Source organism: Lissotriton helveticus, chromosome 7, assembly GCF_964261635.1.
Source record: "Lissotriton helveticus chromosome 7, aLisHel1.1, whole genome shotgun sequence".
NCBI lineage: Eukaryota > Metazoa > Chordata > Amphibia > Caudata > Salamandridae > Lissotriton > Lissotriton helveticus.
In genome coordinates this window covers 1,123,209,116-1,123,223,828 of record NC_136068.1, presented here as the reverse complement: position 1 = coordinate 1,123,223,828, position 14,713 = coordinate 1,123,209,116, and the positions used below count along the sequence as shown (strand labels likewise).

At 49.8% G+C, this 14,713-nt stretch overlaps 1 long non-coding RNA gene across 2 annotated transcripts in view; it reads left to right on the top strand.

Annotated features, from left to right (window-relative positions):
• The window catches only part of LOC144770050 (uncharacterized), a 118,813-nt gene extending 104,357 nt beyond the window's left edge, over nt 1-14,456 (top strand). For both annotated transcript variants that reach the window (XR_013598778.1, XR_013598777.1), the window contains one exon: nt 10,709-14,456. This is a non-coding gene — a long non-coding RNA (uncharacterized LOC144770050). The remainder of the gene's footprint in view (nt 1-10,708) is intronic.
• The last annotated feature ends 257 nt before the right edge of the window (nt 14,457-14,713 follow it).

Here is a 14,713-nt window from a genome sequence, read left to right as displayed (position 1 = left end):
ATGTGCTGATACTGCAACAAACTTCCAGTCTTATGATTAGGGTTACCAGCTCATTATTTTGATGGCCCAGAAATAGGCAGTCACCTAAAGCTGTATTTTTAGCACTTATCTGTGAATACTTAGAACAGCAAATATAAATAGAAAGCACTTTTAATTGTGTCACTTTTAATTGTGTTCTAGGGCTGCCTCAATGATCCATGACTGAAAATTAAAGAGAACAAAGACAGAAAAGTCACATAAGTATTTAATACATACTTTTTTATTTATAACTCTATTTAGTGTCAAGAGCAGGGATTTTTCTTTTGGCAAACCAACTTTATATTCCTTTTCATTAAATGCATTCTCACACTACAGCAGTAAGTGTAAAAATACAAATGTAAGGAATAGGCAGAGTGGGGGCCCAGGGTGTACTGGAACCATAAAAAACATTAAGCCTCTGTAACCAGTTTACAAAGGCATGTAAATATGCTAATAGTCTTTAAAGACCTGTGAAAAACTCCAGCTTCCCGGAGATAAGACTCCAGACACTGCCCAGCAGAGCCCCCAGCAGCTCGAGTTTCACTGCAGCAGCCCCGGCTGAGACACAGGATGGGGGAAGAGGGGGGCTGAAGCCCTGGAGGCCAGGGGAGAAGAGTGACTGTGAATGCGTGACCCCCTTCACACCACTCCACGACCCCCCTTGGGGTCGCGCCCCACAGTTTGAAGACCCCTGCCCTAAAACAAGGCTCCTTCAATTTCAATTTGATGTCAAACATACCCCTGGTGGGAAGGATGGGAGGGCACTTTTTTTTATCCCGTTTTCCTGTTATGTCAAGTGAGCAAGATGATGCGAGTTTGAATGAATTTGCTAATGAGGACTGTGATGATTGTCTTGTCACTGCCATGGATTTGCCTGAGTTGAATATAGGTTTGGAAAGTGATTGGTTGCAAGCTGCTGAATCTGATGATGTTTTGCGAGAAGTTAGTGCTTTTGTCAAGAAAGGGTGGCCCAGGTAGAAGGTTCTTCCACTTTCCCTCCAACCGTTCTGGAAGGTTGAGGGCGAGCTTTCTATTGAAGATGGTCTGTTGCTCAGAACAGACAAGTTTGTACCACCTTGTGTTTTTCGTAAAACCATCATTGAAAGAGCCCATGAAGGTCATCTTGATTCTACCCTCACCAAGCGGCTCATTAGAGACATTTACTGGTGGCCAGGGATGGATGTCGATATTGATTGTTTTGTTTCCAATTGTTCTGTATGTAAATCTGCAGACAAAGTAGAGATTTAAGGTTATATATTGGCTACAGGGGGCGTGGCTTGGCAGCCGATGGAAGGAGACGCGTGAGCGCCGAGCTCCGCAGCAGCCTCCCCATTTATCCTGACTATTACCGTCCTGATAGCCCCATAGCCCTGATTTCGCCCGCGCCTCCTCCCGCACACCTGGGGGCCTGAGCGGAGACGGTGGGAGCGGATCCCCGGCTGCGCGGAACCAGCGCCGCGCTGGGAGTCTGGTGGGCGGCGCCGGCCATCTTGCGGCCTGGGTGATAGGCCGCATCCCCGACCTTGGGTGGTTGGAGGGCCGGGCCGCGGTGCTACCTGGCCGGCCGCCGGATGCTGTGAGGGCCGGTGCCCTGAACTTTCGCGCTCGCCGCGGCGGCGGAGCTCGAGCTGCTTTACCAAGGTGTGCCCACAGAGGCGCGGCGGGGACGCCTGCGGAGGAGAAGACCAGTGGAGACCCTCGGCCCTAGGGGACCGGCGGCGCGCCAGGCTCGGAGTGCGAGATTGGGGTAGGGCTTGCCCCTGCGCGGCCTGCCGGAATTGCGACTGACCGGCGCTGACCCCTGGCCACTCGCTATTGGGAGACCCCGCCGTGTGCCAGCTGCGGAGTGCAGGCTTGAGGTGAGGCCTAGCCCTGCGCCACCTGACGGCGTGAGAACGGACCGGCGCTGGCCCCTGGCTGCGTGTCGGCGGGGGGCCTGGTTGGGCGCCATCCACGCATCCTGGGATCGAGGTCAGACCAGACCCTGTGCAGCCTGCCAGGGGGGAGACGGACCGGCGCTGTCCCCGGGCCGCTTGCCACCGTGGGACCCCGCAGACGCCGGAAGGCCTGGGGACTGGACGCTGGGGACACCCAAGGGGCCCTGATTCTTGGGGCCTGGGCGTGCTACTCCCTGGCCCTCACGTGCTTGGGACTTTGAGGGGCCGCCCCTGATGCCATTTCGAACTGATAGCTTTGGGCATCGCGTCTGACCTTGGGGGAGCGACGCACTCCGGGGGGCTCCTTGTGCTTGGTGGACAGCAAAGCGAGGAGCGAGGTCCAGGTGCTGCTAGGGAGCTGCTGGTTTTGTGGGCCAGCGGAACCGGAGGAAGGGTGGCGCGGAGAGGGACCCCGGGGCTCTCGACCTGGAGAGCTGGACTTGGTGGGGGACGCCGACCCTGTTGCTGCGGAGGAGAGACCCGGCCGCCTCCATGGGAAAACGCCCGAAACCTCCCCCGGATGCGGCTGGGGGAGCGACGGATGACCGGGGCTCCACCCTGGATGATGACCCGGCGACGGGTCTACCACAGAGCCAGCTTGAGCAGATCCTGAAGGCCATCGCCGACACCAGGGAGGCCCTGCATCACGACATCGGGCAGGTGTCCACGAGCCTGGGCCTATTGCGTGCAGACCACGGCAAGTTGGCAGATCGGGTCAAGCAGACCGAGAGCCGGATTGATGCGCTGGAACCCACATCAAAGGCGGCGGACGCCCTCCTGGGGGAGCTGCAGCAAAGGGTACAACTACTGGAGCAGAGGGCGGAGGATGCCGAAGGGCGCAACCGCCGCAACAACATTCGCGTGGTGGGCCTGCCGGAGAAGATTGAGGGGACTGACATGTTGGGCTATCTGGAGGCCTGGCTGCGTGATGTGGTTGTTCCGGAAGGGCTCTCACCGTTCTATACCCTGGAGCGGGCTCACCGCGTGCCGGCTCGTCCACCGCCCGAGGGCCGGCCTCCCCATCCGGTAGTGGCGCGGCTGTTGCATTACAGAGATCGAGACCTCATCCTGCAAAAGGCGCGAGCGCTGGGGCCCTATAAGGTGGACAACGCCCAGGTCTCCATTTATCCGGACTACTCCTTGGAAGTCCAGAGACAGCGGTCGACTTTCCTAGCGGTCAAGAAGGCACTCCGGGAGGAGGGTGTCCGCTACTCTCTCCTGTTTCCAGCCCGCCTACGGATCATGCTGGATGGCAAGTCTTCCTTCTACGACACTCCCGACGACGTCTGGAACTGGCTGGAGTTATACAAGACAGGCGCGGATGCACTTCATGTGCCCGAGGAGCGACAGAAGGCACCACCGAGACCTAGGCGGAGTAGGAGACACAGGAAACGGCCGCCGAACGTTCGGACACCTTTGATCTCGCAGACTGCGCTGGAGCGCAGGGATGCCCTCCGGGCGGTCTCCACCATCTCTCAGACAAAGGGCTCCGCATCAGCTGTGGAGTCGGGCTCCCGAGAGGGCACCGACGAGGGGACTTCGGAAGAATCGGCGGCTGGAGGCCCCGCTCCACCACATGTCACACCTGGGACTGCTGATGGTTTGCTGGACGAATAGGGCAGATGCTCCCCTGCAGTGGTATTGTATAACCTGATGTGCTCCTGATCTGGGTTTGGGTCGGTGGCAGCATTGACCGATTGGGCCTGGAACTGGTGTTGGGTGGCCAACCGCTGGGGTGGTAGCTACCCTGATTGAGGAGGAGACGCGGGGCACATGGGGCACGTTGGGGAGGTCTGACTGGGAGGAGTGTGCTGTTCACGGTCTATCGGGAGAGGCGACAGGCCACCCCCTCTCTTCCCACACCTATTGTGGGACTCTGGTAGTTGCCAGAGACTGTTCCTTTTGGGATTAATCATTTGGATGGGTTTCTGCTGTTGGGGGCCTATTCTGGGGAGGGGTGGGGCGAGGGATTGTTGGGGAATGTTGGGGTTTTGGTCTAGGGGTGTAGCCAGTGTGTGCGCGATACTTGCTTTCTTTGGGACTGTGCTTGCTACCAGGAATGGGGACCCTCCTTGACCTGAAGTGTGTGACCTGGAATGTGAGGGGTCTGAATTCCATGCTGAAGCGTCACAGGGTTCATGCTCATCTTGTCCGCAGGGGGGTTCAGGTCGCCTTCCTACAGGAAACTCACATTGATCAAACTGAGGGGCGGGCTCTGCAGCGCAGATGGCGGGGGCATATGTTTTACACCACCTACTCGGCCTTTGCTAGGGGGGCTTTGATATGGGTGCGAGCAGGGATTCCCTTCCAGCCATTAGTGACGATAGTTGACCCCGAGGGGAGGTTTGTGGCAGTACAGGGCCGTTTGGATGGGAGGGACGTGACGCTTTGCAGCGTATACGCCCCGAACGTGGACCAACCTGCCTTCTTTGCGCGACTGTCTGGGAAGCTGGCGACTGTCCTAGCTGGCACGGTCCTGCTTGGGGGGGATTTTAACTCTGTACTAGACGTAGACTGGGACCGTTCTCACCCACCACTGGCGCAGGCGGCAGCTCACAAGCTAGCGAAGAGTAGGAGGGAGTGGCAGAGTAGCTGGGGCCTGGTCGATGCATGGCGGACCCAACACCCCATGGAAAGGGACTTTTCCTTTTACTCCTCCCCACACGATCTGAATGTTCGCCTAGACAGCATTCTGTGTTCATTAGACATCCAGAGCCTGGTCCGCCACAGTGAGTACTTGACCAGGACGGTATCTGATCATAACCCCTGCCTGGTGACGGTACAGTGGATGAGGCGACGCCAAGCTATCCCGACGTGGCGGTTAAATCCACTGACGCTGGAGGACCCACCGTTTAAAGCCGGGGTGCGCAGCGGGGTGGAGGAGTACTTTGGTGCTAATGTGGGCACGGCCTCCAGCAGGGCACTGGAGTGGGACGCCTTCAAGGCGGTAATCCGGGGCGTCTGTATCTCGGCTACTGCGGGAGTCCGTAAGACCCTCCTGCAGGATGTAGAGCGCAGCGAGGACCGATTGCGCACTGAGGAAAGACGCAGCCACACGGACCCTGAGGCTCACGGAGCGGTCTCAGCAGCACGGGAGATGGTGGCGACGGCAATGGAAAAGCTGCGCTGCTTTGATTATAAGGAGTTTCTGGTCCGGGCTCACGCCGAGCGTGATAAAGTGGGCTCGCTACTGGCGTGGTTGGCCAACCCTGGGACCCGTGGATCCCCGATAGTGGCGCTCACCACTCCGGACGGGCGCATGGTTTACACGCAGTCGGACATCAACGACCAGTTCCTTCAGTATTATGAGCACCTTTATCGGAGCAGGATGCCGGATCCCCCGGAGGAACTGGAGGAGTTCCTGGAGGCGGCGCAATTGCCCAGGCTCGACCCGGAACATGCGAAACAGTTGGGCGGAGATATCTCCGAGGGAGAGATCAGGGTGGCCATCAAACACATGGCCCACCGCAAGACTCCGGGTACGGACGGGCTCCCGATCGAATTTTATGCGGCCTATGCGGATGTGCTGGTCCCGAGATTGAGGGCGGTTTACCAAGAGGCCTGGGATTCGGGGTGCTTGCCGGCGTCTGCACGCGAGGCTTTGGTGATACCCTTACTAAAGCGAGAGGGAGACGCGAGCTGCCGCTCGGCGTATCGCCCGCTCTCCATGCTCACCACGGACTACAAGATCCTGAGCAGGGTCCTTGCGACGAGGCTACTGACCCACATGCACTCCTTGGTACATAGTGACCAGGCGGGCTTTATTCCTCAGCGCACCACTGCCACCTGTGTGCGCCGGTTGCTCCGGGTCATGGGGGGAGAGGCCGCCGCTCGTCCGGGTGCTGCAGTCCTTTCGATTGACATCGAGAAGGCGTTTGATAGCGTCGAGTGGCCATACCTGCTTCGTGTGCTAGAGGCCTTTGGCCTGGGCGAACGCTTCGTGAAATGGACCGCCTTGCTTTATGCCGCGGCCACGGCCCGCGTCAAGACTGGGACCACCATCTCGGCCCCTTACGCGGTGGGTCGGGGGACCCGACAGGGGTGCTCTCTGTCTCCCCTGTTATTTGCACTGGCTATTGAGCCACTGGCCGCACATGCCCGGCTGGGCCGAGCGTATGCAGGACTTCTGCTGAGAGGCGACACCCACTACATCTCTCTCTACGCGGACGACTGTTTGCTGTTTCTGGCGGACGTGAATGATTCCCTGCGGGGGGCCGAGCGGCTCCTGTCGAACTTTGGCCATCTCTCGGGACTGAGAGTCAATTGGGGAAGTCTTGCCTCTTCCCGCTGACCCCAGGGGCTGATGATTCCCAGCCGGGGGGCGCCTTGCGATGGGAGCACCATTGCCTCCCCTATCTGGGCACTCTCATATACCACTCACCAGCGGGCCTCTTAGACGGCAACATCAACAGGGCAATTCGGAGTCTACAGGGTTGCATGGGTTTCTGGCGGACACTACCGCTGTCGGTCGCGGGACGAGTCGCATTGTTGAAAATGGTGGCACTTCCCCGATTGTTGTACCTGTTTCGCACCCTGCCGATCTGGATTCCTGCGTCAGTCTTCAGCAGACTCCGTTCCCTCACATCTGGGTTCATCTGGGGATCGGGTAGACGACGGGTGGCGCTGGCCACGCTGCTGCGCCCCAGAGCGGACGGGGGTCTCGCGGCACCGGACTTTGAGTGGTACTACCTGGTGGCGCAGCTGCAGTGGCTCACCCAGGCCGTGGCCTTGGAGTTCCGTGGTCCGGAGAGAGTGGTGGGCAAACTGTTCCTGAGACACGTCCTTTCCTTTATAATCTTGGGCCAGGAATTGGACCTAGCTCAGCTCACTTTGGAGGAACGAACGATTCGCAGCTGCTGGCTTCGGTGCCACTGGCGCTCGGGTGTCGTTCGCCCCTACGCCCCAGAAATTCCGCTCTGGATGTGCACGGCCTTTCCACACGGTGGCGACTGGTCAGCACTGGCGACCTGGGAGGAGCTTGGCCTGCAGATGGTCGGCGATCTTTATAAGGATGGCTCGCTGCTCACGTTTCAGGAGCTGCAGGACTCTTACGATCTGCCGAGAGGTGGATATCTGCTACACGCTTCGTTGGTGGCTGGTATTCGCCATTATTGGAGGAGTGGGCTCACCGAACCGCCGACCTCGGAGTGCTGTCAGTACGTGGTAATGGCCGCTGGCACTTACAAGGCCGTCACATGCCTTTACCGACGATTGTCGACTGCCACCCTGCGACCCCTGGATGCGCTGCGAGCTAAATGGGAGGGGGACATTGGGCGGTCTATTCCTGAAACGAAATGGCCACAGCTGCTGCGCCGAGCATGAAAGGGCACTAGGAACGCCAGGTTCCAATTGGTCCAGTTTTTTACCCTGCACCGCGCATACCTAACACCGACGAAAATCTCGCAATACTTCGAGGGTGCGTCCTCACTCTGTCCTAGATGTGGGACAGCGGACGCGGACTTCGCCCACATGTTTTGGACCTGCAACAAGCTGGCCGGTTATTGGGAGGCGGTGATGTCCTGCCTGAATGCTGTCACGGACCGGCAGATCGATATTGACATGGGCACCTGTCTATTATTGTGGTTCCCTCACACCCCCCGCAATCGGGTTACCAGTAAATTTTGCGACTTGGGTTTGGTGTTAGCCAAACGTGAAATCTCCATGCACTGGAAATCTACCCAAGGCCCCAGCTACTTGCGTTGGAAGACCACTCTAGAGCGCTGGGCGAAAGCAGAGAGTACCTTGCGGCTGCGGCAGGCTAGGAGCCTAGATAATGACAAAGCACTGGCGGTGGCTAGGGCGTGGGAGGCCCTAGTTGTGGCGCTCCAGCAACCAGAGGGTGGCCAGAGCGAAGATGAGGGAGAGACACCAGGTTGAGGGTACTGGGTACGGGGGTACCTCACACGCACCAGGGCACACACACTACTTACACCTATCGATGGTGGATTAGGAGGTCCTAACATCCCGTTGAAAGACATTACTTACCTTTACCGAGGTCCTGTCCAGGACAAGAAAGTGATACCATGTTGATGACTAGGAGGGAGGATTGTGACACACTGGCTATGGGGGTGGGGTACAGGGTGGGATTGGTCTGTTGGGGGATGTTCTATATAAAAGGTGTCTTGTTGGAACTGTACTGATATACTGCATTATCGGCTGATGCCTTGATTGCTATTTTCCTGTAATGTACTTCCTAACCTGGAACACCAATAAAAAATATTTTTACAAAAAAAAATATATTGGCTACATCGATAGCAGAGTAAGGGAGACCATCTCTGCCAACATCTCCATCAGGAATGCTCCAGCTTAACACAGTTGCTAGGAGATCCCACATTCTAGAACACAATGATGTCACTACTTTAAAAATAAAGTAGCATTTAAACACAGACATTCTAAGCATACAAAATACAACACACTTGATAAATGATTTAGAGGGAGATCCAGAGTTCATTTATGATCCATATATCAACCTGATTAATGATGATATTAGACTTGACCTCAGATATTAAAGCAGTTTTAGTCCGAAGTCAATCTTTTTACTTCAAATATGTTATGATGCAATTGATGTGTTTGAAAAATGCATACTGCATGAATATTGCAGTCTATTAAAGAAAAAATGGTTTGGCAAGGAAAATATCCCAAAGACACAGACAGAGGCCTTTGAGAGGTTGCAAAATGACCAAGCAATTGTAGTAAAAAAATCGGATAAAGGGGGAACGTTGTGGTACTTTCGAGGGAAATGTATCTCAGTGAAGGCAACAAACAACTTAGTGATGTTACCAGGTATGAAGTGAGTACCAAAGTTAAATATGAGGCATCTAACAAAGCGTACCAGGAACAATTGGGTGAGTGGAGGGAAAGAGGCCTTCTTGAATGGGAAGAACATTCATTTTTAACCTGTAAATTCCCAAAACTACCTGCCTTATATTTACTACATAAAATTCATAAAGACAATTTGAAACCCCCTGGGAGACCTATTGTCTCTTCAATAGGAAGCTGCTTAGAAAATATGTCTAGGTACATAGACTTTTTCCTGCAGCCTCTGGAACAAAGTCTCCCATCCTTTGTAAAAGATATGGGTGACTCCTTGAGATGAATTCATGATATAGCTTGGAAAGATGAGTATCTTCTCTTGTGCCTGGATGTAAACAGTCTGTATACCTGCATCCACATGCCCTCGGGTTGAGGGTGTGTCATCATTTTTTATGTAACAGATCACTCTCTTACCTGTTTCACACTGAGATGCTCATAGACATGATGTACAGTTGCCTAACCCAAAATTATTTTACATTTGATAATAAGATCTACAGGCAAACACGTGGTACCGCAATGGGGACTTGCTTCGTCCCCAGCTTTGCAGGTTTATACCTCCGCTGGTGGTAGAAGCAAGTGGTGAGTAAATTTGACAAATTCAATGAACAGGTCATATTGTGGGTGCGATCAATAGACAACATTTTTTGCATCTGGAGAAGCAACAATAATGAAACCAATCATTTTGTCAATGTTTTAAATAACAATACATTGAACTTACAATTCACAAGCCAAATGGATAGCAATAAGATTGAATTCTTTGACCTCCTACTTACTGTCAATGGGGATCGGCTGGACAGCTACCTGTATCGTAAGGAGACAGAGGGCCACAGCCTGCTTCATGCTCAGAGCTGCCACCCAGAAAATCTTAAACGGAGTATCCCTCCTGGCGAATTGCTCAGAGACAAACGTAAATGCAGTTCAGAAGAGGGCTTTAAGACCAAGAAACACTGATGACAGAAAGATTTTAAAAAGAGGGTACACACATCCCATGATAAGTAAAGCTAATTTGGAGGTTGATAAACGAATCAGAACAGAGCTATTGACACCAAAAGTAGCATCCTCTGTTGAGTCAGAACAAAAAATTTGATTCATCACTACATTCCATGGCGAATCCAAACAAGTGAGAAAGAGTCTGAATAGATGTTAGCACATGCTCAAAACAGAAAAGGATTTGGTCAGTCACATAGAGGAATACCCACAGATCACGTTTAGGAGGGCAAGATCATTAAAAGATATAATCTGTCGAACACTCACTACACCAGACCTCAAAGGAACAGACATTCAAGGATTTTACATTTGCGGGTTTTGCAAGGCTTGTAAATTTAGCCTCAATTGCAAAGAGGTAGAATTGTCTCCTAATTGCAAACCGTATAAGATAACCAAACATTTGTCATGCAACACGGATTATGGGGTGTACGCTTTGAGATGTTCATGCAATAAATATTCCATTGGTAGTACGATACATAAAGTGGAGCAATGAATTTTAGAACATCTCCGAGGTATCAGAAACGAGGAAAAACAGTATCCTATTGCTGGACATTTCAAAACCCACCACAACCAGAATAGTAACCTTCTGTTGTTCTGTGTACTTGACACCATTGCAGCACGCAAATGAGGGGGGAGGGGGGATGACAAGGTTAAGGAATTAGGGTGCCTTGAATCAAAAGTTATAATACAATACCACACCATGGCCCCCAAGGCCATAATGCAGATGAGGATCCACCGGTTCATTTAGGATGAATCAGGTTGCCAATAAATAATGAAACAATATGAGAAAGGTATGAATCTGCTGAAGGACACAGTTTTAAGGTTTTATATTTTGGTACTGTGCCAGTGATCTTGTTTTTTAACCTCACCATATGTTTTCTCCTAATGCACTTTTGTTGTATGAACAAATGTTTCAAAAGTGACAGTTAATCAAAGTTGTTTATGTTTTACAGATTTCAATTGAACGTGGTGACAAGTTGAAGACAATGGAGCTAAATTTATATTTTTCAACAGGTATGAAGCACGAGGATGATGCACTAATAGACAAATCTAGGAGGGTGGTATTGGATTGGCCTAGGTTACTATACATTATAGTAAGATCAACATCAGCTGGGGCAGCATTGTCACGGGTGTATATCAGAGTTATCTAAATAATGACTAAAGCAGAGCCATCTTGTGTAGGCTCGCATTCCCACTTGGGCAATACGATTGTGTAGTGTCACAACCCGATGTGGGTTTAAACAATTTTGAATAACTGGGAAAAAAAAATCCGTGGGAATTATATGCAAGTTGTCTCTAGAACTATGATTCCAAATGTGGCGGCATTCCACCATAAGTGATACTATTGGCAGGGCATAAGATAGTGTAAGCACTTTATAGTTTCTCACAGAGAGGTGAATTAGCATTTATTCTATATGTTAGCATGATCTCCCTACCCGCTAAAATTTGGCAGTACCGGCGGTCATTAGTTAGTTGTCTCCTTGCAGTCATTATTCATTGGCCAATAAAGTTGATTCAAAACTTTATTGTTACACGTAACAATAGCGTAGTCCGGTTAGCTAATTTGTTAGATTTTTTGTATATCATACGCTACTACACCATGCTCCCACATTCCTAAATATTATAATTCTCGTATTTGCAGTGCTGAAAATTGAGATGTTCAAACTTACCATTAAGGGATCTGAGTAAGATAATGCCGAAGTCTGTTATCAGTGTTTATTTTTTGAAAGGTCACATGTTCATTTTTTTAAAATGCATTTTTTTCTACAACAAAGTCACTCGTGAGCAAGGAGCATCGGTTCCGAAATGTGTAAAGTTGTTGTGCCACCATTGAATTAGTGCAAAACAACAGTTGATGAACAGAATGCAGAACAATGTCATACATTCACCCCAGTACAGAGATCTGGGCCTAAATCCATCGTTTTTTGCACTCCACACCACCCCAGTTCAGACATGGCCTTATGCAAAACAGCCTTGACCCTGTGCCTCATGGGAACAGTCCAGCCCGAACTGCCAAGCCATGTCTTTCCTGGACCGGATTCAAACATCCTAGGACCGGTTTCTGGCTATCAGCCGTCTTCAGCCAGGATAGCTTGACTCCAGTGGTGTGGAGAGCATAGGACTCACGTCTGAGCATACCCATCCCATTTGGGGTGACAAATGCAAAACAACAGTTGATGGACAGAATGCAGAACAATGTCATACATTCACCCCAGTACAGAGATCTGGGCCTAAAGTTGGCAGGGTATGCTCAGACGTGAGTCCCTTGCTCACTTGGCCACTGGATTCAAGATAGCCTGGCTGATGAGGATTATGAATCCGAAACCGGTCCCAGGAGGCTTGTTTCCGGTCCAGGGAAGACATGGCTTGGCAGTTCGGGCCTTACATAAACCCCCGCCCCGTCCCATAATTTCCAGTTGTGGCTCCCTCTATGAAAACATAGCCTCCGATGTTGATCTCTTCTTGGCATCAATTGTCCTGATGCTAAGTTCTTTCATTAAAGACACAGGAGATTTTTTGAGAATATTAATGGAAACTGAATGGCAATCAGATTATCTACTAGCAACGATTGATGTTGTTTCGTTGTACCTCAAAGAAAGGGAGGATCCCCTGTCATGTATACCAGGGGGGGGATATTTCGTTGTATACATCAATCGACCACAACATAGGTTTGTCAGCCTATTTCCTGAAACAAAGGCCAATTGGGGAGCTACAACACACGAACATGCTAAAGGAAATGATCGAATTGTGCCTGACCAATAATGTGTTTCTGTTTAATAAGCAGATTTATTCCCAGAAGTGCGGTACTGCTATGTGAGTTTCCTTCTCTCCAAGCTATGCTAATCTCTCCATGGGTTGGTGGGAGAAACACATAGCTTGGAGAGAACAAAACGACCCATACACTGCCGAGGTGGCATTATGGCTGCCCTTCATCGACAACCTCTTCCTATTGTGGAGGGAGTCAGAAGAAAAACTTGTGGAATACATAGCAGTGCTTAATCAAAATGAGGTGGGCCTCAAGTTCACATACAACATACAACCATTGGAGATTGAGTTTCTGGACCTTAAAGTGTATATAAAAGCAAACAAAATTCACACAACAATCTTTCGTAAAAAAACATCGATCAATAGTCTTCTCCATGGAACGAGTTTTCATCCGCAGTCTCTAAAACAAAGTATTCCATGTGGAGAATTTTTACGGATGAAAAGGAACTGTTCTGAGCCAACAGAAATGGAGAAAAAGTTCCTCGAAACTAAGACATGTTTTGCAAAACGCAGATACAAACATGGTGATATCGTGCGTGGAGAGGCTAGAGCAAGACAGAAAACAAGAGCTCAAACTCTTCTTGTAAAAAACAAAGATGATGAAACAACAATGAATGATGAGAAGCCACGACTAATCTTGACTTACTCCAAGGAAAGTTTTCAAATTTGTAAGACTCTGATGAAATACTGGAATGTGATCAAGAAAGATCCAGATATTGGTTCCACAATAGGAGATCGACCACTAATTTCATACATAAAGACTCCATCACTCTGTGATACACTGGTCAACAGTCATTTTGAAAACAAGAAAACAGAAACATGGCTACAAAAACGACAATGGGGATTCACAAAATGTATGACTTGCAAAGTAGGCAAAAATCTTAAAACCATCAAAGATCCAAAAGGTCTATTATTTGAAATCAAACATACAATCGCAATTTGTGGTTTACCTTATCGAATGTTTTTGTGGTAAACGCTACATAGGTTCTACCATCTGTCCATTGAAAAAGCGTATACTAGAACACATTCAAGCGATTCAGAATAAAGATACAACTTATGCCTTAGCCAAGCACCTGCAAAGTCATACTGGAAGTACCTGGCAAGATATCAGATACTCAGGCTTAGCTACCATCTTTGAACATGAAAGAGGAGGCAATAGAATTCAAAAGTTGAGACGCCTGGAGTCCAAACTAATAATTTGCTTCAAGACCAAAAGCCCTTTGGGTCTCAATGGAGATGAGGAGATGCGTGTACATTTGTAAATAACATATTCTGAAATTTGAACTCTGAAAATGGACATATTGAAACGTAATCCAGAAGTTCTCTTTTGTTTTTCCTTCTTTGCTGCTCCTTAAGTCACTGTAAATATGAACACATGAATTGATTGCAAAATTATGATGAGTTGAAGAAAATATTGTTAAAGTCACTGTTAGTTTAATTTTTATTCCTGGTTTGTGCTGCTGTCAGGACATGGTGTGCAACACAGGTTGAAATAAGGAGAAATAAACGGCACTCAGCTGAGATTTACATGACACCCAGTCATGAAATAACAGCGAGCAATTGCTCTACTGTGAGCCCGAGATGCGCATACTTAACAATCGCGTAATGCGTGTAAAATAGAGTGACATACTTTAATCACTCTTCATGGGCTCTGTGATAATAATATACCACTTAGGTATATATAATGCCCCTAATACACTGGTGCAAACGCCCATGTCGGAAAGCAGTACAAACATGGATTGGTAAGCATGTGCAGAATGTAGCAATTAAACTACCGAGCCCTCAATGCCTCACATTATGGGATAGAGTGGTAGCTGTGGTATAAATTGGTGAAATAAACATACGACTTATGTTACTACCATGATCAGGGACTGTGAAAGTTTGAAACGCGTAGGTGGAAAGAAGGAGAAGGTCATTAAAGCTGATTTTAAATAACCCAAGAGGTATGCGGCGTATTTTGTTCAAGTTGCTCTGAGATATATATATATATATATATATATATATAAATATATATCTATATCGCAGCAAGGTACCTCTCTCACCAGAAGTTGTTTCGAAGAACGCACTCACTAGTGGTCCATTAATTCAATTTTATTTTGTGAAAGCGGCAGTAGCCATTCCCAACGCGTTTTGGTTCGAGCCTGGAACCTTGATCACAGGATATGTTTTTCTCACTCAAGGACAAACAGGCA